At 40.3% G+C, this 27,815-nt stretch overlaps 1 protein-coding gene and 1 pseudogene across 1 annotated transcript in view; one reads left to right on the top strand and one right to left on the bottom strand.

Moving 5' to 3' along the window:
- Positions 1-27,815, bottom strand: part of MED13L (mediator complex subunit 13L) — a 395,410-nt gene that overhangs the window by 264,440 nt on the left and 103,155 nt on the right. The gene's annotated exons all lie outside the window — the stretch shown is intronic.
- Positions 25,393-27,815, top strand: part of LOC123351113 — a 32,459-nt pseudogene continuing 30,036 nt past the window's right edge.

The raw sequence follows: 27,815 nt of genomic DNA, 5'->3' as shown, positions 1-27,815 counted from the left end.
GCTTTAAATCTGTAATCGAGCTTTTATAAAAGGCAGTAATAACTGGAATAGTAATAACTCTTAGGTGGAATATTAAAATAATAAAAACACCCTATATCGGTTAGTACCATCTCTTAGTCATATTTGTTGTTTTATTAATTGAAAAGTTAACTAAGAGCTCAAAATTAAGCAGCTCAGATTTTTAATGTACATTTGGTATGATATTTTATTAGAATTACAAACTCATTTATAACATTTACTAAGAAAATAAGACACCAGCTTGTCTAAGATTATTAACTCCACACTTGTATCACCACTCATCAAGCATATTATTTCATTTCCTGTGGAAATACCCCATTGAACAATAAATTATTTATTAGTTAACAAATTAATGGTTTATTCTTATAAAGTTTCTTATTTGTATAAACTTCTTTTGAGCTGTAAGAACACGAACACACACCCCTAACCTTTCACTTCTATTTATTTCTACATAATCTAATCTAAAAATGAGCTAACCTTGCTTTTGGCTTTAAAAACATGACATAAAGACTTGATCTCCCTCAGAAATAGTAAAAAAACACTAGCATAGTGAATTTGTTGATACAGTGAAAAATAATTCTTGTTGAGATTTCTCCATGTTTTTATTGGAATAACTGTATGAATGTCTATTTCTCCCCTGCAGCATATTTGTTTTCAAGAAAAACTGCAATAAATTACAAATCAATCATAAGTAAAACATGGCCATGTTGTCATTTAATCTACATTTGAATCTGTAAATTAAAAAGGAAGTAAAGGGAATAAATATAAACTCCCAACATCAAAATCACAAACACCAGAAAAACACAACATCTTTGAACTTTACAATAGCTTGGAATGGTCTCATTCTTTTGGCTGTAAAATAAATGAAATTAATAATTTGAATTAGAAGGTCATTATTAAAGTTTGTAGCAATCTAGTTTACATTTATTAGAAAACAAACAAACAAAACCCCCCAAAGATAAAGCTGTGGCCAGTGCAGGATGATAATGTTGCAGAGACATCAGATATACACTTTGTCTATGTTACAGAAGTTGTACCAGTTTAAATAAACTTATTTTAAATTGCTTAAGTTACCAGATGCAACTCTTCTAATATAGACAAATCCGAAGTTTCTGATGGTATCCGGAATTGAATTAATATCTTTCTGTCCCATCAGAGTCCACAATGCCAACCCCTATCTTTGGCTCACACAAACATCTAATTCCTCCGCTACTACTTTCAAACTATGGAGAGACTTTGGAAGAAATCCTATGACCAAGCTGACTTCCTCCACTACAAATCTGTTCTCCCCTCTTTCAGAACTGCCAGATTCCTAGCTAAACTCTATTTTGCCAATTTAATTGAATCCCATGCCCACAATCTCAATGATCTTTTCACCACCTTGATTGACTCTTCAAACCCTTCCACACTCCTGCTTCCACTTCCATCTCCACACAAGATCGTCCCAATTTCTTTCAAGAGAAAATTGACAAAATACGACAATATTCCCCGCAACCCCCTTGCCTTGTCCCCTCCTACAACTCTCTCTTCTTTCTCCCAGTGACAGATGCAAAAGTTTCTTGTTTGCTCTCCTCATCTAATCTCTCCACTTGCCGCCATGACCCCAATCCCATCTCCTGATCTCCCTAGTGCCCACCTGCACTCTCTCCGTTACTTTTCTCCTTAATTCCTCAATCTCCTCTGGCTCTTTCCCCTCACAATACAAGCATATTTTCATCCCTCTCATTTAAAAAAACAAAACAAAACAAAACACCCTTGACCCCATTTGCCTCATTAACTACCACCCCCATCTTCCTTCTCGATTTCATCTCCAAGATCATTAACAAGCTATTTACAATTGCTGTCTGGAGGAATCCCTCTCCTCCAATTCCATCCTAGACCCACTCCAATCCAATTCTACTCCTGGCACTTGACTGAAAATACACTTGCCAAAGTCTAATAACCTCTTCCCAGCCAAGTGCATCCTTATCCTCCTTGATCTGTCAGGTGCATTTGACAACACTGACCATGTCCTTCTTAAGGCTTTGTTTTCCCTCTGATTCCATCCTCTCCTGGTTCTCCTGCTACCTTTCTAATCGCTCCCTCTACATGTCCTTCAGAGAATCCTCCTCATCCCCACTAAAACTTTCTATGTGGATTCCACAGGGCTCCATCCTTGGTCCCTTTCTCTTCTCCCTCTACATGCATCTCTGGGTAATCTCATCCACAAACAAATTGAACTACCATCCCTATAGGGAGGACTCTTAGATCTACTTCTCTACTCCAGACTTGTCTTTTTTTGTCCAAAGTAAAATCTTGTCCTTTCTCTCTGACATTTCTTCATGGAGGTCTAGCTATCAGCTCAAGCTCAACATAGCTAAAACAGAGCTCTCAATTATCTCCCACAAGCCCTCCCTGCTACGTATTTTATTAATCACTGTGGACAACATCACCACACTCTGCCTGTCACTCAGGTCCATAACCTGGGCGTCATCTTTGACTCAGATTTCTCTATAGCTCCTTGCATCCAGGCTATGTCTAAACCTTGCAGATTCTTTCTGCATGACATCTCTAAGACATGGTCTTTCTTATCCATCCATATAGCTATAATTCCTATCCAGGCTCTCATCTCACAGCTTGATTAATGCAACATCCTTCTCTCTGGACTTGACAAATGCCATCTTGTCCTGCTCTCACACATTCAGAATGCAGCTCCAAAGATAATTTTCCTAGCTGTCACTTTGACTATGTCACCCCTCTCTTTGCCAACATTCACTGGCTCCCCCTTCTCGATTGTAGCAAACATAAGATAGCTGTCTTCACTTTCAAGGCCCTTGACAGGTAGGTTGGGGATTGACTATGATCTCATTCACTAACAAGATGTCGACGCCTGCCTCTGATCAGCCCATGATGCCAGCTTCCATCACCACTTGTTAAAATTTCCAGACAAGCACTGTGTTTTCTCCCATCCTGGCCCTCACACTTTGGAAGAGCTCCTTGTAAACCTCTGTAAAACTAACTCATCATCCTCCTTAAAACTCTTTTTCCATGATGCCTACAAAAATCTTGACAAACATTAAGGGTACAAGTATGCTGACACCTCTGCCCATCATGCTAACCAATTCTGCCTCATTGTTTCCTTGTACTTCCCATATGTCTGCCATATCTACCTGTTGTCTCTTCACTTATACTTAGAATGTAAGCTCTTTGGGGCAGGGACCATCACAATTCTGTGTTTGTACAGAGACTAGCACAATGAGGTCCTGATCCATTACTATGACTCCCAGAAGCTACCGTAATATAAATTGCACCTATAAATAAATAATAAAAACGCCATGAATTTCTTAGGTAAGGCTGACAAATCCATACCTAATGTCAAATATTTAGTGAGAAGAGAGGTATGAATTAAGCCTAATCTTTATATTCATAGATTCTTAAATCTAAAATTCTTAAAAATGAAAGAAAAAGGGAGAAGAGTGTTATAGCATTTGAGGACACAATGTTATTAAACCCCCTCCAAAATATTACACAACACACAATTTAAGGACAATTAAATGAGTTAGAAGCAAAATACCAGCTTTCATGGGCTTTACCTATGCATCTTTTAAATCTTCAGCCATCCTCTCTCTTGATCAAATAACCAAACTTCTTTATCTATACTAGCGCAGGTGGCAGATCCTAAGCCAATGTTGTCCCTTCAGCATAACAGGAGGAAATTAAAGACTAAGGGCCATTCAGTGCTCTTTAACATAAAGCCAGAAGGAGCCCAGCAGACACTGTAAACATACCATATGTACCTTTTGAAAATCATGTTGTGCAAACCAAAGGCAATGTGACTGAGACGACATTCCATATGAACCAACACCCCAAGAAGGCTGATTTGTACACTCCACTGCTTTGTGTGTACCTTCAATTGTAGTAGGAGATAGGATGTATACACTGAGTATTTTCAATCCCCCAAAGCCTTAGAAATGAACTGGCATATAAGTAATTCACCACCAAAATGCATACCAGCTGTTGACAGCAAGTTACTGTTGCGAAGGGCAGCAATAATTTGCTACATCTTTTCTATACTATATTAAATTTTGCATCAAGGAGATCACATGACATAATTTTGCATTTCTCTTCCTACAGTACCACAGATCACACCCTCATTTTTTCTATTTCCAGTTCTTTTATGTAGCTCAAATGTTTTGTGACAAATTATTGTACCCTCCATATTTACCAGAACATTAGTTTTCAACCTGTGGTCCGCAAACCCCTGGGGTTCACAGACTATGTCTCAGGGGTCCATGAAAGTTGTTACCACCATAAAACAGTGGTTTTCAACAAGGAAGTAAGCAGAATATGTCTAAGATTTCTACCAGAAAAATGTTCTCATATACAGCACAGTAAGGGGCAAAATCATTACTGGTGCAAGTGGGTGTAGCACCATTAACATCAGTGTAGTTGTGCTTGCTTTTGCCAAGTGATGAATTTTGCTAAAAAACAGGAGGTAAGTGAATGATGTGATCAGAAATGTCCTTGATCAAATAAAGTGCAATAGAAGTATTGAACAAAAAAACGATGATTCAGATTCTTGTATATTATGGACTCTTAATAATAATACTAAGATGTGATATGACATTTTTCATCGGTAGATCTCAAAAACACTTTACAAATGAGGGAAGTATCAATATCCCCATTTTACAGCTGGGGAAACTAAAACACAGAGAGGTGAAGTGACTATTAACAGTGAAAATATTTCTCAGTTATAACTATTTATAAGAACTCTAATTATTACTTCATAACTAAGCCTGTTTTTTTTTAAAAGCATCTAATTCTATTGGTGTTTACACATTACAGGACTATACGTTAGTAAATGGTCCACTCAACTCTCACATCTACATCAAAATGACTATTTTAACCTCCCTTTAAAAAAAATATCTATTGGCACTTTTGAGTTAATTTTGTCCAACTGTATAATTTCTTGTTAGATGGTTACACTGGTATCAAGAACATGACCTGTTGTGGATTTTTGCTTGTTCTTGTGATTTATCTGGAGTTTTATCTGCTTTATCATTTAACTTCTAGTACAGCAGTTTTCAATCTTTTTTCATTTGTGGACATGTAACAAATTTCAAATGGAGGTGCAGACCCTTTTGGAAATCACTTACTAGAAACATCAATAAATGTGATATACTGATCAGTTTTCTCCACAGTTCCTCTAACAATGATCTAAGAATTTCACAACTTGCCTGAAATACAGCTAGAATTATATGAAGTTTAGTACTGTATTTTCAAAGGTTACAAAAAGTTCCATGTTTTGGTAAATTCAAAAATATTTAGAGAATTCTGGAATGAGAAGCAAATTTAATTGTGTTCACTAAAGAAACAGACAGAAACATTTAATATTGTATTCTACAAACTAGCCAAAAAAAAGTAGAATTTTTTTTCCAATTAGACTGTCATAAAGGAAGATCTTTGCAATTTTACTAAAACTCATGTATCATTTATATGTAGAATATATTCTTCTGTTTTGGAAATAAACAAAAAAGGCAAACTTAGAAACTAATTCTCTTATCCTGCAACATATAGCACATGAGCAGACTGCTGCACCTGCACAATGCGCTTTTCCCAGGCACAGCAGTCTGCCCATAGGACTGAGGCCAGAATATGGTATGAATATGATGATATTTTTTATTCATTTCATTTTTTTCTGTTCTTTTGATATCAGGTGCATTCCATATATGTTGGCTGCCAAAGCTCAATAATTAAAGCAAAAAATGAAATAATAAACAGTACAATGCAGAAGCATGTGATGTTTCAAATGGATATTACTAGACTGATTTTGATCTCAGTTGATGGGGACTATAAGATAGTACCGGTATAATATAGGACACAAATTTGAGGCTAAGTCCAAAGCAGAAAATAATAACCCCCCCCCCCCCCCCTTCCATTCACTTAAATGCTTTCTCAGTATCTTAAGAAAGCATGAATGACTGACTTTTAGAGGACCAAGATTAAATGTATTGCCCTTCTTTCATCTGATGAACATCTTCCCTTAAAGTCCATTTGGTATTTATGTAGACTGTTATATAAAGCCTCATCTAATCTGACAGTGCTTTGGGGGCTAGCCTCCCTGGTTTGAAAAAAAAACCAAACAAACAGTATATAATGTAAAGATACCGATAGCGTATTTTCAAATGATTCTGCAGTCATATTTTATTGGCTGATTATCAACGGCGTCTCATCGATTGTTCTGATAGAGTGGGCAATTTTAGATGACCTAGAGAAATGCTAATTTGATCTTTATTTCGAGTGGAGAGGAAGACAGACCAATGTATAGTTTCTGGAATTTTGCTTCAATTTCTGTATATTTTAGTCTCCTCATCATTTATTATCTGACTCTTTGTGAGTTGATCTGCTAAAACTTATCAGCCATATCACCCTCTAATTGGGTTTAAGATGGAATTCAGTCAATAATTCTCCACACAGTCCTGTTAATTTTTCCCCAAGAGGAATTATCTCTATTTCTATTTTGTTAGGCTTTTATGTTAGCCATGTCTTTTTCTAAATTACAGATATTTTCAAACCTCCATAAATCAGAAGAAGAGGAGACTAAGATACTGGCATTGTGGTAATAAAACAACATGCAGATTGGAACAAATGCCTCTATCATCTGCAAAGGTAAGGTCAAAAAAATTCACTAATTTCATCTTGTTCTGCCGAGTGCCTCCAAATGTCATCTAAGAGGGAGGCTAAGAAATATTATTACCTAAGCTTAGTTGTTGTTTTTGTCCTTCAGGTTCCCTGTCACAATGCACTTTTGTTACAATGCTGCAGTGTGTACCATGGCGAGACATCACAGATTCTATGCAAATCTGATTCAAGGACAGAGCACATGGGGAGGATTGGGTTGTGGGAGAATGAGGTAAGTCCTTTTATATCTATATCTATATCTATATCTATATAGATATATATATATATCTTTCAAAAAAATATTGCATGTAACACTTTTTGGAACGAAAACTCAGTTTTAGATGATTCACTAAGTGACCCTCAGACTGCTTCTTGGAAGTATTCAGTGCATACTGATCAGGTAAACAACATTTAGTATTATACTGTTGAAGGCTCCCTTTCTAATTTCCTTAAAATCGTGTGGTTTTTCAACATCATATTAATGTTGCATACTTCAGTAGAACCTGCTTGGGGATGTTCTCTGTATTTTATATGGAGAAGAACAAGATTAGAAATTACTGTTCCAGTTCACATTGTACTGCATTCTGTTATTCTATAGGGCCTACTTAAATGTAGTCTAGTCTCAAGTAGAAACCATGCCTATGTGAGTAAAATGTATAATCGTGTTCTAAGAATGTGTTTTGATATAAATGCCAATAATTTTAAAATAATCACAGCACTGTGCACTTTAAAGCCCTTTCCATCCGACGATCTCAAATCACTTTACAATACATTAGTGAATAGACCACAATACCCCTGCGAAGTAAGTAAGCATTATCTATCAGACAGAAGGGAAAACAAGCACAGAAAGTTAAGTGACTTGCTCCAAGTCCCACAGGAAGTCTGTGGTAGAATCAGAAATAGAATCCAGGTCTTTTGACTTCCAGTCCAGTACTTTAGCCAAAAGACCGTCACAACTTTCTGCAAGGCACACAGGATATCAAACAAGAACAGATTGTAACAAAAATCCTCTTAAACCGTTGTATCAAATTATTTGTCATAGCACTGGGTTTAAACACAACTCCTATTCTGTTTTGTTTGCTTATTTAAAAAAAACCATACAGTATAACAGAATCAACCTAAGGTAGATATTTTGCCACCAGAATAATTCAAAATCACTACAGAAAAAGGAACATCACAATTCATATTTTATAGTGCCTTTTCTGTTTAAGTATCTCATCATTTGTTTTGCAAAGTAACATCTCAGTTCTGAATTTTCTTTGTGTAGACTAGGAACATAACTTTTGAAAAATCTGACAGAAGATGATCTACTTTCTCTTTTGTAGAGCTATTTCAGAGCTATTTGTAGACCTATATTTTGTAGAGCTATGATGGTTTTGATCAATAGGATGCTTTTTCCTCTCAGGAGTCTTATCCTGTGGGAAATGATGCCAAAACAGTTGAATTCCTAAAGAATGTCTCCGTTCAGGCAAGGAATAGAATCATAGGCCTGGTCTACACTACGAGTTTAGGTCGAATTTAGCAGCGCTATATCGAATTAAGCCTGCCCCTGTCCACACAACGAAGCCATTTACTTCAACATAAAGGGCTCTTAAAATCTATTTCTGTACTCCTCCCCGAGGAGGGGAGTAGTGCTGAAATTGACACTGCCAGTTCGAATTAGGGTTAGTGTGGACGCAATTCGACGGTATTGACTCTGGGAGCTATCCCACAGTGCACCATTGTCACCGCTCTGGACAGCAATCTGAACTCGGATGCACTGGCCAGGTAGACAGGAAAAGCCCCACGAACTTTTGAATTTCATTTCCTGTTTGCCCAGCATGGAGAGCACAGGTGACCACACAGAGCTCATCAGCACAGGTAACCATGCAGTCCGAGAATCGAAAAAGAGCACCAGAATGGACCGTACGGGAGGTACTGGATCTGATCGCTGTATGGGGAGAGGATTCTGTGCTAGCAGAACTACGTGCCAAAAAAACGGAACGCCAAAACATTTGAAAAAGTCTCCAAGGGCATGATGGAGAGAGGACACAATAGGGACTCACTACAGTGTCGCGTGAAAGTTAAGGAGCTCAGACAAGCCTACCAGAAAACCAAAGAAGCAAACAGACAGTCCGGTGCAGAGCCGCAGACATGCCGCTTCTACGCTGAGCTGCATGCAATTTTAGGGGGGGTCCGCCACCACTACCCCACCCCTGACCGTGGATTCCGAGGAGGGAGTAGTCTCAGCCATGCCTGAGGATTTTGTGGACGGGGAAGATGATGAGGAGGACGACGATGAGCTTGTGGAGAGCACACAGCACACCGTTCTCCCCAACAGCCAGGATCTTTTTCTCAGCCTGACTGACGTAGCCTCTCGACCCTCCCAAGGCGGTACCCTGGACCATGAAGCCATGGAAGGGACCGCTGGTGAGTGTACCTTTGTAAATATTACACATGGTTTAAAAGCAAACTTGATGCATTCGCGGCCAGTACAGCTACTGGAAAAGTCTGTTAACATGTCTGGGGATGGAGTGGAAATCCTCCAGGGACATCTCCATGAAACTCTCCTGGAGGTACTCCAAAAGCCTTTCCAGAAGGTTTCTGGAGAGAGCAGCCTTATTCTGTCCTCCATGGTAGGACTCTTTACCACACCATGCTAGTAGCAAGTAATCTGGTATCACTGCATGACAAAGCATGGCAGCGTATGGTCCCGGTGTTTGCTGGCATTCAAGCAACATCCGTTCTTTATCTCACTGTGTTATCCTCAGGAGAGTGATATCGTTCATGGTAACCTGGTTGAAATACTGGAATTTTAATTAAGGGGACAGAGGTGGCCGTTCCTACAGGGCTGTTTGCCTGTGGCTGAAAATAAATCCTTCCCTGCAGTTAGCCAAGCGGGGGGGAGAGTGCATTGGCGCTGAGCTGTTTGCTTTTGGCTAGCAGGGATCTTCCCTGATTACCAGCCACGTGGTGGGGGGAGGGGTAAAGTGCTCGTCCCAGAGAATTGGCGCGGGGGAGGGGTTAGTTTGGTTTCTGCTGCTGCACATTAACAGGAAAACCACAGCACTCAACGAGCTTTGCTTGGTATGGGAAAGGAGGGTGCTGCTTTTATGAAGGTTGAAGAAGCTGAAAGACAATGGCTTACCATGGCCGCATGCAAGCCGAATTCTGTTGCCCGGACCTGCGTCTGTGATCGCAGGCACTCAATATTAAGATGCAAAATGCGACCTTGTACCGAAATCACATGTGCTATGTAAGGTGAATAGTACTGTTCACCATGAAAGAGTACACGCATTGTTTTGTAAAATGTATCTTTTTAAATACTTCTCTCTCTTTTTTCCCCTCCCGCAGCTGCAAATTTTTCAAGCCTCCCTCCTCCATCCCGAAGGCTATCTCAGATAAGGTGGCGAAAAAAACACACGCGAGATGAAATGTTCTCTGAAATCATGCAATCGACCCGCAGTGAAAGAGCTCATTTGAATGAGTGGAAGGACACAGTATCACAGTACAGGAAAGTGGCCAACGAACGTGAGGACAGGAGGGATGAACGTGAGGACTGAAAGGATGAATGCGAGGACAGGAGGGATGCTTGAGATGAGAGGTGGCGGCAGGAAGATCAGAGAAGGCGGGATGCAACTCTGCAGCTACTGTGGGATCAAACAGACATCACAGAGTGCTGCTGCAGCCCCTGTATAACTGCCCTCCCTCCTCCCCACGTTCCATAGCCTCCTCACCCAGACGCCCAAGAGCGCAGGGGGGGAGGGGTGTGTGCCAGTACACAACCTTGTTTTACGCCAGTTTGGATGACAAAGGGCTCAGAGGTAGAGCCACTGCACAGGATGGACACAGTCATCTGGTCTTGGAGGAGTCTTAGAATGGTGATAAATTTGCTTAGGCAGCCAAATGGTGACATGATTTTCCAGAGAGCCTCACGGTTGACAGAGTTGAAGGCTTTGGTCAGATCGATAAAGGCGATATACAGCTCCTGATGTTGTTCTTGACATTTTTCCTGTATCTGCCTGGCTGTGAAAATCATGTCAGTGATGCCTCATGATGGTCTGAAGCCACACTGCAAGCAGGAGCAGGCGTTTCAGTAAGATTTTAGCTAGAATCTTCCCAGGCATGGAGAGGAGGGCAATGCCTTGATAGTTGCCACAGTTGGGCGTCTCCCTTTTTGAAAATGGTGACAATGTTAGCATTCTGTAAGACAGCACCAGATTTTGAGGAGGAGAAAATGAAGCTTGCTAGTCAGTGTTTCTCCCCGCCACTGTCAGTACTTCAGCTGGCGTGCCATCAGGACCTAGTGCTTTATTGTTCTTTATTTGTTTAATTGTTTTGCAGATCTCCTCAGGTGTTCATGGGTTGGCAAGATTCCCAGATTGTGTGCTGAGGGATGGAGTCAATGGTGTCAGTCACAGTCGAGTCTCAATTTGGAAGCTTTTGGTAGTGTTCCTTCTAGCACTCTGACGGATTCGTTATCTTTAAGAAGGGTACTATCATCTTCAAATCTCAGCAGTGTGAGGCCATATGAGCCTGGTCCATACAGCATCTTTGTCTCACAAAAAAAGCTTCGCATATCATGTCTGTCAGTGAATGTTTGGATTCCTTTTGCATTGTCCTCCCACCATTTGTTTTTGACTTCTCGGATCCTCCTTTGAACTTCAGTTTGAGCTGATGGAAAGACCTCTGCTTCTGACTGGATGATGGCTAGGTTTGCCAGTCGCAGAAAGCCTCTCTTCTGGTCCAAAAGGGCAGTGATTTCAATTATGTTGTTGTCAAGCCAGTCCTGATGGCGGCGGGTAGCAAGGCCGATGGTTTCCTCGCATGCCTGATGGATGGCCTGTTGTAGGGCTTCCCAGTTTTCTTCAACACTTATGTTGTGATTTCCAGGTGTGCATATGGTCAGTTTTTCACTGAGGAGTGTTTGGAAGTTCACTGAGGATTGAAATCTTTGGGTGTTGTATTGCCACCTGTGTGATTTGGATTGCTTTCTATGTTTTAATGCAATCCTGATGGACATGACTGATCTCACCAGCCGATGGTCAGTCCAGCAATCATCGGCTCCTCTGATAACATGGGTGATTTGAACATCTCTTAGAGTCTGTGTTCTTACAATGACATAGTCTAGGGCAGGGATCGGCAACCTTTGGCACACGGCACACCAGGGTAAGCACCCTGGTGGGCCAGGCCGGTTTACCAGCCACATCCGCAGGTTCAGCCGATCGCAGCTCCCACTGGTCGCGGTTTGCCGCTCCAGGCTAGTGGGGGCTGCGGGAAAAGGCAGCCAGCACATCCCTCGGCCCACACCACTTCCCACAGATCTTGACTTTCCACGGGCTGCGTGCCAGAGGTTGCTGATCCCTGGTCTAGGAGGTGCCACTGTTTTGAGCAGTAGTGTTGTGAAGTTGTTTTGTACTTGTTGCTTTGTCTGAAGATTGTGTTTGTGATCACAAAGTCCTGCTCTGCACAATTCCTGAGTAGAAGGATGCCATTGGATTGGTCTTGCCCACTTCTTCCGTCCCAAAGGTGCTACTCCATATATTAGAGTGGAGTACTTTGCATTTATCCGTATTGAGTTTCATCACATTTACTTCAGACCACTTCTACTGTCTGTCCAGACTATTTTGAATTTTAATCCTATCCTCCAAAGCACCTGCAACCCTTCCCAGCTTGGCATTATCTGCAAACCTTATAAGTGTACTCTGTATGCCATTATCTAAATCACTGATGAAGATATTGAACAGAACCAATCCCTGTGGGACCCCACTCAATATGCCCTTCCAGCTTGACTGTGAACAAAAATAGATATCTTTACAGGCCACTTGAGGCAGGTCAGAAGTTTTTCACTGATTGTTGCAATATATTCTCATTTAGCTAAAGGAAAGCAAAATTAGATCTCTGTTGTGCGGCAGGTGGCTGTTTTCATTATTATTAGAAACCCTGACCCTCTGTGTTTTCTCACAGAAATCTAGGAATTAATAGTCTACAGCAGTGGTGGGCAACCTGTGGCCCGTCAGGGTAATCCTCTGGCGGGCCAGCAGACCATTTGTTTACATTTGCATGGCCGCCCGCAGTTCCCAGGGGCTGCAGTTCACCATTCTGAGCCAATGAGAGCTGCAGGAAGCAGCGTGGGCCACAGGGATGTGCTGGCCACCATTCCCCCAGCTCCCATTGGCTGGAAACAGTGAACCACAGCCACTGGGAGCTGCAGGCGACCATGCAAATGTAAACGAATGGTCTGGTGGCCCGGCAGCAGACTACCCTGATGGGCCGCATGCGGCCCGCAGGTTGCCCACCACTGGTCTACAGCATGCACTGTATTGCTTTTGCCTCACGTTTCTGGATCATTTTAAAGATTAACTCACAACCTTTGACACTTAAAAATGCAACAATAGTCTAAGATTGCTCCTCTCCAATAAGAACTTGTTGAAGGATTCTGAGAGCCCTCTCAAGAGCTCCATTCACTAAACCATTATTCTAGAGTTTTCTCGAGAAACAGGCTATCGTAAATATAATCATGTCTCAGGCTTTCAATGACTCAGAAATTGGAAGAACAGTTAACTTAGAACTTCTGAATTTGTTTTCCAAATTGGAGACATTTTTATTCTTAGCAGCAAGTCTAAGGTACACATTTTGTCTTTCCTTTACGTTTTACTTTGTAGTATATCTTCGTTACCTTGTTCCTCACAGCACCCAATGTGGTGTTAGTTACTGCGACCATTGTTTCTTATGTTTTTGGCTTTTTAACTGTGGCTGATTAAACTTGCAAGGCCCGCACACCCAAAGTAACAGTATCTGTCTAGAAACAGGTAACTCTTCTTCCACCACCACCACCCCTTCCTGCCTTCCTGTGTTTTAATAGAATTTGCTAACTCTATTTTTCAGATGCAGGTTACTCTTCACTAGAAGTCTGTTCCTATTTCATTTAGCTCCAGAAGAAAAATGTTCAGGTTTTGGTGGAGGCACAGAACTAGGTAACCAATGACATTACCACAATGTAGGATTTAAAAATGAAGAAGCAAAGTTGCCGTGAGAGGGTCAAAAGAACAACAAACTCAGCTGAGAGTAATGTATCATGAATTGACACAATGTGTCTTAACAGTAGTACAAATTATCAGCATAGACAAAAAAAACTCAGCAAGTATTCAGGATGAAACGCCAACTCAATTTAACCCTATTTTCTCTCCAGTATTAAAAAACTTGCCAGACATGGAAGTTTTGCCAGTGACTTCAGTGGAACTAGAATTTCACTCTGTGTGTTATGCTGTAATGGGTGTATGTTGCAACATCTAGACATTGCGAGTGTCAAAGGGTGAGCTGGCCTTTTAAAGGGAGTTGGATTCAGCTCTATCTATGTCTAATTATTCATCTTCCATGCATCCAACAAAGTGGGTATTCACCCATGAAAGGTAGTCTATAACGAAAGTTAGTCTATAAGGTGCCACAGGACTCGTTGCTGCTTTTACAGATGCAGACTAACACGGCTACCCCTCTGATACTTATTCTTATAATTATTAGGGAAAGCCATTCTTAATATTTTATACTAAAGTATATTCTGATTCTTTCATAAAAGTTTCTTATAAGTGCAAGATTAGATAGCCCTGCTACTTAAAGTTACATATTAAAATAGTTTCTCACAAAGTTAAAGGATGTCCCGATGCTCATTCTGCAGAGAGGGACAGCAACATACTGTAGAAGTCAGGCCTGTTAAATCCAATTCAGTAAGAAAGTCCCATTTTGCGTCATCATTTCATGCCAGTCCTTCCAAGTACAATTACTAACAAGAGATTTCACATTGTTAAGAACCAAAACCTGGCACCAAGAGATTAAAAGAAAAACAATCCAACTGGTATGTCAATGGTGTAATCTGTGCTAAAACAATTAGTATCTAAATGAATCAAAAGATCACAAGACTCACACTTTATATTACAAAAATAATGGACGGCATCACCATACTGGCCTGTGCTTTTCTTATCAGGATCTATCATGGATTAATCTTTTGACAGCACATTTACAACAGTGCTACATAATCAAGTAAATAAGGTCAGCTTTTTTCCTCCCTTTTTTCCCTCCAGTTTACTTGTGTTGCAGACAGAGAAAACTAGAAGTTAAATTAAATTAGGAAAGGCAGTAGCTTGCTGCTACTGCATATGAACAGGTGCCTTTTTTATTTAAAAAATATGATCAAGTTATTTAAAAATATAACTATAATGTGACAAGTTATAACAAACTTTGTACATTTAATATCCTACTTGCAGTGTCTGTATCAATGAGCTTTAATTATATATCCTGTACATCACCCATGAACTATGACTATACCAAGTATCCTGAAGTATAATCTGTTATGGGGTCACTTTCTTTAAATTTTCATAGCATTCTAATGAAAAGTAATTTTCCACAGGATCACATAGCAAAACAGAAGGTTTGCTAATTGAAAAAAAGTTTTTTTGTGTTGTTTTATATTCTCACATTGATTGACAGGAGGAAATGGAAGAACCTATCTGAAATGAACGTAAGCTATCCATGACTTATGATTACCAGTAATTTATTTTCACATATTTTGCAACAGGAAAGAAAGAAGTTGTACAGAGAAAGTTTGATGAGACAAGACAGTTTAACAATATATTTTGACCCACTCTAAATAACTTCTTGTAGTTAGTAATATCTTTATAAAAGGGCTAGCTGGAATATAACTGAATGGGTTTCTAATCAGACTGCACATTCTCACTGAGCTCCAACAGGCAAAGCTAAACATTTTCCTGCCATGTATATGATCAAGTAAAATCTACAAAAATACTCTGAAATCGAAAGTTTAGTGCTGCTATAATTTGGAGGGATGCTTGCCATCTCCTATTCAGCCATTACAATACTTACCATCATTTAATTTCTGTGTTATTTTCTATAATCTGCTGTTAAATATTTATTTTGTTCAATTTAACCTGAATTCAGTTTTGAATGTTACATCTAAGTGTAACCCAGGGACCACTTGATGCCAACTGGCAAAAGGCACAGAGAAGTGTATAGGGTTTTTCTTGAACATTCATCAACATCTGAAGTTTTTCTCCCTGTTCCTATTGTTACAAGACCCATAACTAGAAAAAAAAGAGCTGGAAAACAATTGCATGAAGCATCCTCCCATTTTCTTGATTCACAGAGCAGTATGATGACAAGACAGTCACACTTGAAGCATGGGGGCACTGCTGTTATTATAAAAGATAAAGGAAACCTCCACAACAATCAGAACATACCAGTATACCAGGGGTAGGCAACCTATGGCATGTGTGCCAAAGGTGGCACGTGACCTGATTTTCAGTGGCACTCACACTGCCCAGGTCCTGGCCACCGGTCCAGGGGGCTTTGCATTTTAATTTAATTTTAAATGAAGCATCTTAAACATTTTAAAAACCTTATTTACTTGACATACAACAATAGTTTAGTTATATATCAGACTTATAGAAAGAGACCTTCTAAAAACATTAAAAGGTATTACTGGTACGCGAAACCTTAAATTAGAGTGAATAAATGAAGACTCGGCACACCACTTCTGAAAGGTTGCCGTCCCCTGCAATAAAGCATAGTTACCTTCACATCCATTAGCATGTTGTATGTTAAACACAGGCCCTGTGACCTAATAATTACAAATCATACTAGAAAATATAACATAATAAAATAGTTCCAAGGACAGATCTGTTTCTCCTACCAGAGAGGGAAAAACGAGAAGAATGTCTGGACACTACATTTATGCTACAGCAGATGTGTCTCCGGAGAGAATGAGATATGAAGGTCTACTTTGATTAACACAAACACTTTTACAGACTCCAGAGACAAAGTATGATTCAAAAATTTAAAGGGAACTTTGCACAACATCTTTACCTTCCAGATAGTAAATATAAACCATGCTACACTGCAAAAAACTTATTTTATTCAGACCATTGACAATCTTCTTATTAAATAAAACTGTCAACATTAAACCAATCAGCCTCTTGCAGCCATGCTTGTTTTGCACCATAAAACTGTCAATATGCCAATTTTGATGCATTTTATGCTCCAGGAAAAACAACTATTATATTAAATCTAAACTATGCTGTGAGGTATATAAACTGTAGGAATTTGTGCTAATCACGGGGGTTGTGTTGAGGAGAATATCTGTCACATTAAAACTTGAATCTGTTACTGATCCAACTGTTCCACTTAATCAAAAGCCAAAAGAAGTGGTAAGAGTCCTCTCTCTGCCTCTGACAGCCAATTTCTCAAAGAAAGAGCAACTTGCTGCTAACAGATCTTAATAATCCACAGAGCCTGGAGAGCTTTTGCTTTAAAAAACAAAAACAAAAAAAGCTTTTCTTTTTGACAGAAATCAATGAATGGCCTCTTCAACACAGCAAGAAGAGAGAGTCGGCTCTGCCTACAACTTAAGTCTCTGAAAACAGCAGAGTGCCAACAATAGAGTCACATTTCTCACTCATTCACTGGATTTATTAGAGTTTTTTTCATGCTTACAATAATCTGTGCAACACTTCTGCCTCTAATATATTACCTTTTACACAACATACTTAACAGCTTACAAAAGCACATCTTCGCAGAAAGCTAATGAAACCTCCCACAGCTACTGTTGTTCCATACATGGGGTGTATTAAAATCATGAAAGGAGAAATTAATATCACAGCCAACAAGACTATTTATTATTTCCTAAATGGTAGAACATTTGTGTTTACTTCTGTCAGCAATTAATGGAAAATGAATACTACAAATTTTGTAACTTATGAAGAGACTATAGTAAAAAGCAATAATCATTGCCCAGTTTTTAAAAGAATAAACTATCAGATCAAAAAACAGTGTGGATACCTAATGACTGAATAAAGTAATTGACCTACCAGAGAAATTAATATTGCATGATCAGAAAAAAATCAAAGTAACAAATGAATTTATGAATAAAATGGAAAAGATGTTCCTATAGTTTGTTTCCAGTGAAATAGAAGCACATTTCATTTCTTAAGATATCTGTAATGGAATACTGCTTTGAAGAAGTGTTCACCTTTGCTTTTTGCTCTTCACAACACAGTTTACAGAGACGGAAGGAAAGGTTAACTTCCCAATACAGAGAAACTGCAGGCTCCCTGAAGAGAGATGAATCTGAATGGGATATTCACTATTATAGATAATGTAGCAGTTCACAATTTCATAGTAATTTAGAATCAGACAACTTATTCCGACGACTGCTCAGGCAAGTTGCAAAATTAAACAAACAATGCCATACTTATTAAACTAAAGCGATATTAAAACTGGATGTGTTTTTCCTGCCTATATTTTAGCAGTTGTAATAGCTTATTGCCTTAAGTTACAATACACTGAAACAGTATACCCTTTATACCTACAAACAGCTAACTAAAGATGTAACCTATTTAATGAGCTTTCTTCTAGTACTAGATTATAATTAATAAACTGAAGTGTTTCTCTGCACATTAGTACAACTCATCCCTTTCTCCCAGTGCTATGTTGTTGATGAAATGAAGCATCTTGGTTTGGTATTTTAGTAAAAATGAGCTCCTTAACATAGGGACCCTTGTCTTCCTGACTGTCTGGAAAGCACCAAGTATACACTGTGGGCACTATCATACAAAATAAATAAATAACACCATTACGCTGATACAGGCAACCTTTTCCCCCATAACAGATTTTCCTTAGAGGTATCCCTTCCAAGTACTGCCTCACAAATATAAAAAATTGAAATGCCAGATTACGTTCTGATCAGACTGTGGGGTCCTTTGAAATGGGAGGCACTGCATAAATATATTATTTTAATTTTGGTTTATTATTATTCTCTTCAGACTTTAAACAGAGATAACTGATAGGATTTTAGGCTAAGATTTTTCAAAAGGACCTAAAAGTTAGGCACTCAGCTGCCACTGACTTTCAAAGCAACGTGAGCACCTGTCTTTCACAGGCTTCTTTAAAAATCCCTAACTTAAATCCTCATAAAGGGATTGACAAATAAATTAGGTTGCAAAAATATTATGAGAAGTAACCATATATGCATATTCAGCAGATATTTCTGAAATACCTTGTCTGTTTCAAAATGTGTTTTGGAGAACAATCACCCAAATGACCATTTAGAAGAAAAAGGCTTTTGATACATAACATGCAAGAAAAGCTTCCATCAATGTCTAAATAAATATATTTTGACACTGTATATCTAGGAAAGTGGTTAAAATTCTAATAATTTATTTAAAATCAGTTTAAAAATGCAACGCTTAGTCTAAGACAATGTACATAAAAGTCTTATCACAATGTAATTTAATACTAAGTTATGAAACCCTGAACATAGGCTTTTATAAATGGAAATCAATGGTGAACTCAGATTTGTCACTGTATGGAACCTTGAAAAATACATAGTACTATGACTTTGTTTTCTATCACAAAATCTTATCCATATCAATATTTCCTGTTACGTTATTACCCCCAAATCCCTCAAACACAAGCCAGGTAAAATATTTTATTTTAAACATTGTGAGGGAGGGCACTGAAAAATGTAGTAGGTTTTTATTAATTAATGTAAAGCAACAAAGCTGATCCATCATTCAGCACAGCCGTGGGCTTTCCCTCTCTCACAGCTTAAATTTAAGAGTGCTTCAATTCTGCTGCTCAGCATGTTAAAATTGAAATTGTGACTTCTGCCTGTCAGCAAACAGGCATTTCTGGTTTACTGCTTAGCACCACGTGAAGAGGATTTCAAGAGTATTTTTATGGCAAACTGAAAAATTATAGCACATTTACAATTTCTGACCCAACCAATGAATGGGAATGGTTGGGTCATTACACTAACTGAATCTATTTCCCTATGTTAAGTTCTCCTCACACCTTCTATGGGCCATTTTAATTATCACTTCAAAAAGTTTTTTTTCCTCCTACTGATGATAGCTCATCTCAATTGATTAGACTTTTCCTGTTGTTATGCATACTTCCACCTTTTCATGTTCTTTATATGTATAAATATCTCCTGTCTGTGTGTTCCATTCTATGCATCCGAAGAAGTGAGCTGTAGCTCTCGAAAGCTCATGCTAAAATAAATTTGTTAGTCTTTAAGGTGCCACAAGTACTCCTGTTCTTTTTACGGATACAGACTAACACGGCTGCTACTCTGAAACCAATGACACTGTTTTTTTAAAAAACTCCTGTGACTAACAGCAGCAGGTTTTATATGTTAGCTAACCTCCTTCCCCTCCCAAGGAGCTGTGCTGAACCACTGTGGAAGCAAGCACATTTTGTTTAAAAGCACTGACTCAGATGTGATGACAGTAATAATAATTTAATTCTAAGTCAGTCTAATAAAATGTTTAATGCTATACCTTAAAGCTTTGAGTTTTTGTGCTTCTAGAGGCAGGAGAAAATTGCACAATTAAACAGTCTTCACCATGAAATGCAAACTCCTTCTGGTTGCAGTGTAATTTCCCAACTGCAGAATTATCAGTGCAATGCTTTACTTTTCTTAAGGATGAACACATTCCATATTGTGCTTGTTCACTGATTCCGATATAAAATTGCTTTTTTACCTTCCCAGCATTCAAAAGAATTAGCTGCACATATGGATTCCCTATCGTACTAGATTTAAACTGTCACTGTAATATAGCTCTGAAATACTGTCAAGAGACAAGAATTTTTAGTGCATTTTGGGAACATGGATTACAATTAGACTTGGAAGAAGTAGATTTTTACTGGTGAATATCAGTAAACATCACTTTTACTGTACACATACAAACTGACAAATATATTTCCATTGATAATTGAAATTTACTTATAGGCAATATAAAGAATTGCTGCTAGAGAACTTACTAGAGTTTGATTTAAAGAGATTTGTTTTGTATATTTTGATATGCAATGTTGACAATTTGTGTTTTAACAGTTATAAAGCTTTAACTTTTTGAATCCCACAACTGTGAAAATTTAAATTGACAAAAAATGGAAAAAATGCTTAAAATATACTTTTCCCCAACTGTGAAAATTTAAGTTGATACATTTTAAAATGCTTTAAAACAAACATTGATATCTGTCAAAATTATAAAAAATTAAAACTGAATTCTTCCAAGCCTAATTATAACAAAGGTAAAGCATTATGTTATTTTTGCTTTTTTCCTGTAGCCAGCCCTTTATATCAGGGAGGGCTTTTTGCCTCCTGTGATTTGCAATTCTCCATTTTAATGTGATCAGAAGAATACTGAACCAAGCTAACTCTAAACATATTTTTAAATTGCTACTGTAAAGTACTGATTAATTCTGAAAAGCACCCATATGTAATCCTTAGTCAAGTTCATTACACATATATGTGCAAAAGAGAAACAATTATGTCTGTTATAAATAGTTGATCTTTTCTATTTTATTATTTGCTTAACTAGTAAATGTTGAAATGGTACTATAATCAGGAGCGTTTCTTATTTGTTTTATATCTACTCATTCCAATTTTGCATGCACACTGTTTTGCTTTCTGTCAGATAATCACAACAGGCACAAGAAACTCATAGGTCAGACATTATTCTGTCAGATCTTTTCCATGGTCTCTAGATCTATGGAAGATATCTAAGCTGTGGTGTGCCACTAGATGGCACTCTTATATGTGGAACTAAGCACAGTAGATGAGACTTTCATAAGATGACCATTGTTAGATGTAACACTCATCCTTTCTTCTTGTTTTACTTTATTGCTGTTTCTATTCTTTGTGTGTTTTTATAGTCTTCTCAGATACTCTCACCCTAAGTCTGTTGCTGTGGAAAAACCATTAAAGGATTTGATTTATAAAGGGGATGTGTGTGTGATGAGATGTGGGAATTATTATTTGTTCCTATGACTTTTGCATCACCAATTCTGAATTGACAGACGTCCCTGTCTTCAAACTCACAGGTAGCAGCCACCAATAGGCTTATGATTTTTGGTGTCATCTTTATCCTGCTCTTGATATGGTCTTTGCCAACATGGTAACTGCTATAGCTAGTGAAAGGCGAGACTAGAAGCAACAACAGATGTTTATTCACCTAAAGTCTGGTGAGCTAATGGTATGATCTTATCCAAACCACACTGTTTTAGAATTTCATAAAGTTTGTACATGCATGATCTAAACCATAATATTAAAATGATTTTTATTATTTTCACTTATTATTCGAAATAAAAATAGACAAAAAAATAACAGCAGTACTGTCGCTGGCCATTTATGCAATGGTTTTACAGCTCTTGAGTATTGTAGAACTGGGTCAAAATAGTTTGGCAACTTGTAAGTGAGGCTGCATGAAACATTGCGTCATTGAGGATGTAAGGATTTTTGCAGTTGGGAGAACAGCATCAGACCTTGTCATGAGGGATATCTGCAGGGTTTGGAAGCTAAGACTGAGATCTCAGTAGCAATTCCCATAACTATGATTCATACTACAGGAAGGTAATTTGCCATGCTAATCAGACCTATTACTGCCTATGAACAGTATCAACTCAATAAGATAATGAAGGTACAGTAGCCATCTCCAAAGGCTGCATACAAATAGGATATTACATATAACCTGTAACGTCTCAAATACATGACTTAGCCACCAAATGCCAGTCTTACCATATTCCTTCACTGATGTTTCCTAAGATGGGGACACTGTTCCAGGAATCTGAGCTTTATTTGGTTATATAGGGAAAGCTTTCTGGCTCTTGGCTTCCAAAATGCCATTTGGCAATGACAAAAAACGAGACTATAATCCCAATTTGTGATCCTAGACCAATAATGACACTAGTCATTTTACTTGGCCAATCCAAGGGCTATGAACCTCAAGAAAAAGTCACAGCAACTCTTTAGAACATTTAAATTAGCTATAAAAACTTGGAAGACAGATGACATGACTGATGTGAAACAAAGAAAGCTGTGAGAAGGAATGTAAGACAGGTATGTAAAAGAACTTGTTCTCATGAAAAACAATGAAAGGTTGATAAATAAAATCATCCATTTGCCAACTACCTACTTATGCCCCCAGCATACAGTAAGACTAATTTTCATTTAAAAAAATATACAGTACAAGAGTATCTAGAGTTAGATCAGGAGGCCTGCATGGCTGTCGGAAAATGAAATCAAAGCTCAACAGGGCAACAGACAGCACTTGCAAAAGGCTGTCTTAAGGAAGGGGCAGTGACCTACACTAGACTTCACCTGGGAAGCTAGTTGCTAAACTGTGAATTCTCAAAATTGTAACTATAATGCAGTTATTGAATACATGATGTAGGAAATTCAAAACAGAAGGGATAGAGGCTACCTCAAATACAAGGCTGAAGATTATTAATATTTTTTTTAATCAACCAGGAAATTTTGCCCCTATGTGATAGAATGTAGTAGAAGTTTTGAATAGGCTGGCAACTAGATAAGGGTCTTGGAACAGAAGTTTGCAGTGAAGGGAAAAAAATTAAAAACCTTGAGCCATTTCCAAGAGTTCTTCAAACAATGTTCTGTTGGGCCAGCCTGCGGCCACCAATATCACGGATGAGGAAGGTAGGCTTCATCACTCCTTTGTCACCACCCAGATGAATGGGAATAGAAGAAAGGTCTAAGACAGTTGAAAATCCCATGTTACTGTGAATACATTCGGCATTCAAACTCTCCTTTCTTTTTGTTGGAGACACATCTATGGATCTGCAGATCAAGTAACTATACTGTAGAAGACTTGCTTGATGGAAGACTACCTCCAGGTGGATGCCCCCTATCCTTAGAAAGCCCACTGGCATTCTCTAGACCTAGCACATGAAGGACTTTGATGGAAAGAAGGTTTATGTCTTTGGAAGCTGCTTCTGTGAGGAAAATTAGACTTACTAACACTGATAAAGCCAAAGAAAATGCAGATCATGGTGGATCTAGCAGAGATGTTACGGAACTAATAAGGCTTTTCTGACCATCCTTAGCTCATGAAGATTGAGGTGAAGTTCCTTCTTCATGTCAGGCCAAAGACTCTGTATACTTTAATCCCCAACATGGTCTCCCCCATCCCTCTAAGATCAAATTTATATCTCCAGTGAAATAAACTATGTCAATTCCTGAAAGAGGCAGACCTTGAGGAATGTCCTCCCTTCTTCACCACCAAAAGACATACTTTTTAGCTTAATAGATGGGAGGAGATATTACCTACTATTTTTCTGCAATTATGATCTCAGAGACTAGAAACTACTGGAGAGATCTTAGATGCAATTTCACTTCTAGAGCCAACCAAATAACTTAAAATCCAACAAACCCTAAATGCTCATTAGGTTTGTTGACTGTGAACTGCTCCTGTTGTAATGTCTTTGCCACCAACATCTACTGTCACTGGAGAGACCTCTGAGAACTATCATTAACTTCAATTTGTCTGAAATGTCAACCAGCCAAGATTGCAGCCAGAAAACTTTTCTTGCCATGAATGACGAAAAAATGGTTACCTACCTTTCGTAACGGTTGTTCTTCGAGATATGTCGCTCATGTCCATTCCATTCTAGGTGTGCGCGCGCCCACCTGCGTGGCCGTCAGAAATTTTTGCCTTAGCAGTACCCATAGGGCCAGCTGTGGTGCCCCTCTGGAGTGCCATGTTAATGCTGCAGTATATCAGGTGCCACAAGCCCTACGCCCTCTCTGTTACTTCTTGCTGACAACTCTGACAGAGGGGCAGGAGGGTGGGTAATGGAATGGACATGAGCAACATCTCAAGAACAAGTTACGAAAGGCAGGTAACCATTTTTATTTCTTTGAGTGCTTGCTCATGTCGATTCTGTTCTAGGTGAGTCACAAGCAGAATCAACGGAGGTGGACTCAGAGTTCACACTCTCTGCTCTGCCAAAGCCAGCTTCGTCTCGAGCCTGCTGGGTCAGCACGTAGTGTGATGCGAACGTGTTGACAGACGACCAGGTCGCAGTCCAACCGATCTCTTGGATCGGCACCTGCACCAGGAAGGCTGATGATGCCTGTGCCCTAGTCGAATGAGCCATCACAATCACCTGGGGGGGTACTTTTGCCAGCTCGTAGCAGTAGTGGATGCAGGCTGTGATCCAAGACAAGATTCTCTGGGCTGACACTGGGCAGCCTTTCATCCTGTCAGCGACAGCAACCAACAATTGTGCTGACTTACGGAATAGCTTTGTTCTATTAATGTAGAAGGCCAGCACTCGTCTGATGTCCAAGGTATACAGCCTGCACTCCGCATGAGGCTTTGGACAAAGGACTGGTAAGTAAATGTCTTGACCAGCATGGAACTAGGAGATGACCTTGGGCAAAAAGGCCAAGTGCAGAAGCAGCTGGACCTTGTCCTTATAGAAGACCGTATAGGCGGCTCAGACGTGAGCGCCCTGATCTCGGACACCCTACGGGCTGAAGTTATAGTTACCAAGAAGGAGACCTTCCAGAAGAGAAGCAGAAGGGAGCAAGAAGCCACGGGTTCGAAGGGGGGACCCATGAGCCTGGAGACCACAGGATTCAGGTCCCAAGGGGGGGACCGGTTCCCAGACATGCGGGTAAAGGTGCTCCAAACCATTCAGGAAGCACTTCATCATGGGATGGGTGAAGACCGACCTTGAAGCCGAGGGTGGAACGCCAAAATGACCGCCAAGTGTACCTTGATTGAAGATAGCAACTGACCCTAGTGCTTAAGGTGCAGTAAACAGTCCAGAATGTCCTGCAGCAGGGCCTCATCTGCACAAGTGTGTCGGTCCGGGGCCCAAACCGTGAACCACTTCCACTTTGACACATATGTAGGCCTGATGGACGGTTTTCTGCTGCCAAGCAGGATTTGCAGCACACCAGAGGAACACCCCCATTCGTCCACACTAAACCACACAGCAGCCACCCTGTCAAGTGCAGCGGCTCCAGGTTCGAGTGCAACAGATTGTCGTGGCTTTGGAACAGCAGATCCAACCGAAGAGACTCAGCAGCATGCTGAACCAGTGTTGACAAGTCTACGCCGGGCTATGAGGATGAGCATTGCTTTGTCTTCCTTTATCTTGAGCAGGATTCCGTGGATTGGCAGCACCGGTGGAAAGGCGTACATCAGCGCTCCCGACCACGGAATCAGGAAGGCATCCGACAGGGAGCCCTTGTCCCTGCCTGCAGAGAACACAACACATGGCACTTCCTGTTCTGTCTGGTTGCAAACAGGTCCATCTGTGGAAGATCAGGCTGAGCACCTCTGCATGGAGCGACTATTCGTGGTGAGACAAGGTAGTCCTGCTGAGGCGATCTACCAGGACATTCTTGGCTCCGGGCAAGTGGACGGCTACAAGATGAATGGTGTGTCACACACAAAAGTCCCAGAGGCTGAGCACTTCCTGAAAAAGGGCCAAACACCTTCTGGACCCCTCAACATCTCAGGTAAGCCGCTACCGGCACCACGCATTTTGTGAACACCCTGGGGGCTAAGACAGGCCAAGGGTAATGCCGTGAACTGGAAGTGATGCCTGGCCACTATGAAATGCAGGAAGCGCCTGTGGCACGGGAATATGGAGACATAAAAGTATGCATCCTTTAAGTTGAGAGCAGCGTACCAGTCCCCCAGAACCAGGGAAGGGATGATGGGGACCAAGGAGACCATGCGGAACTTCAACTTCTTGAGAGACTTGTTGAGGCCATGCAGGTCCAGGATAGGCCTGAGGCCCCCTTTGGCCTTTGAGATTAGGAAGTAGCAGGAGTAGAATCCTTTTTCTTCCATGTCCCGAGGAACCTCCTCCAGAGCCCCCAAGCCCAGGAGCTTCTATACCTCCTGAACAAGGAATTGCTCATGAGCAGAGTCCCTGAAGAGGGACACAAAAATGGAGGGAGCAGGGAGGCGGGAAGGAGGGGCAGGCAAGAACTGCAGGGTATAGCCACAAGCCACTATGTCCAAGACCCAGTGGTCCGACGTAACCTGCGACCCGGCCAAGTGGTCGGAAAGGCGGTTGAGAAAAAGGCAGGTAGGATCCAGTCAACTGACTGGGGTGTCGCTCTCGGGCACACCCTCAAAATTATCACTGCTGGCCTTCTGGGTGTTTGGCTGCCCCATGCTGGGCTGGCAAGCGGGAGGAAGGAGGGCAACAATGACTAAAACTAGCGTCCCTTCTCCTCGTAGGTCTCTGACTAGGCCACCAGGGTCTTGGCGGCAGCAGTGGTTGGAAGGCCTTCCTGACTGATTGTGGCACATGCATGCCCAATGAGTAAAGGGTAGAACTGGTGTCCTTCAACCCGTGCAGCCTGGCGTCTGTTTGATCCAAAAATAGACCAACTCCATCAAAGAGGAGGTCCTGGATCGCGGCCTGCATCTCCAGAGAGAGGCCTGCCGTCTGGAGCCAGGAATTACGTTGCATGACCACTTCTGATGAAGCCACCCTTGCCGCTGTGTCCCATGCCATTTGCAGGGAGAATCTGGCCGCCACTGTGCCCTCCTCCACCAGAATGCCAAACTCTTGGGCCAAACCCTGAGGGAGGGATTCCTGGAACTTTTTGAGACCGTCCCAGAGATTAAAATTGTACCAGACCAGCAAGGCCTGATGATTGACCACCTGAAACTGCAGACCGGTGATAGAATAAATCTCTCTCTCAAATAAATCAAGTTTCTTAGCGTCTTTGTTTTTGGGAGACGAGGAAGTGGGGGCCTGCTTGTCTTTTTCGTTGGCCACAGATACAACTAGCGAGCCCGGGGGTGGATGGGTGTGACGTTACATCCCGTATTCTTTACGGAAATATGCTTATGATATGGATAGGGCATAACAGATATATTTTATGCAAGATGGTCTTGTAAGGTATCACTGGAAAGGTTATAATTTACTGAATGTGATTATCCAATTTGTATGCATGTATCATTTCTGTATCTAAAATTAGGAATACCGACTATGTAACAATTACAACTGGGTGTGTTCTTGGGAAACACCCACCAGACAACAGGCCATCAGCCTTGATGGGCCATTAGGAAAAAACAATATGACTTTGAAGATATTAATCTCTCTCCTTCCTGAGAGGAGTCCTGGGACATTGCCGTGATACTACTAGGTTATGTCACCTGGTACTAAACACCATCTTGGACTTCTAGTAATTTTCCATGAAAAAGAGGGGGAGAAGACTGGGAAACAAGAGATTCCCACCTTATGTAAATCTTGTGCAAGGCTGGGGAATAAGCTGATCTGGGTTCACTCTTCACTGAATGCCCACACAAGAT

This window comes from Mauremys mutica, chromosome 16 (genome assembly GCF_020497125.1).
Source record: "Mauremys mutica isolate MM-2020 ecotype Southern chromosome 16, ASM2049712v1, whole genome shotgun sequence".
Classification (NCBI taxonomy): Eukaryota; Metazoa; Chordata; order Testudines; family Geoemydidae; genus Mauremys; species Mauremys mutica.
Note: the sequence above shows the minus strand (reverse complement) of the source record. Positions and strands in the feature narration are given on the sequence as shown.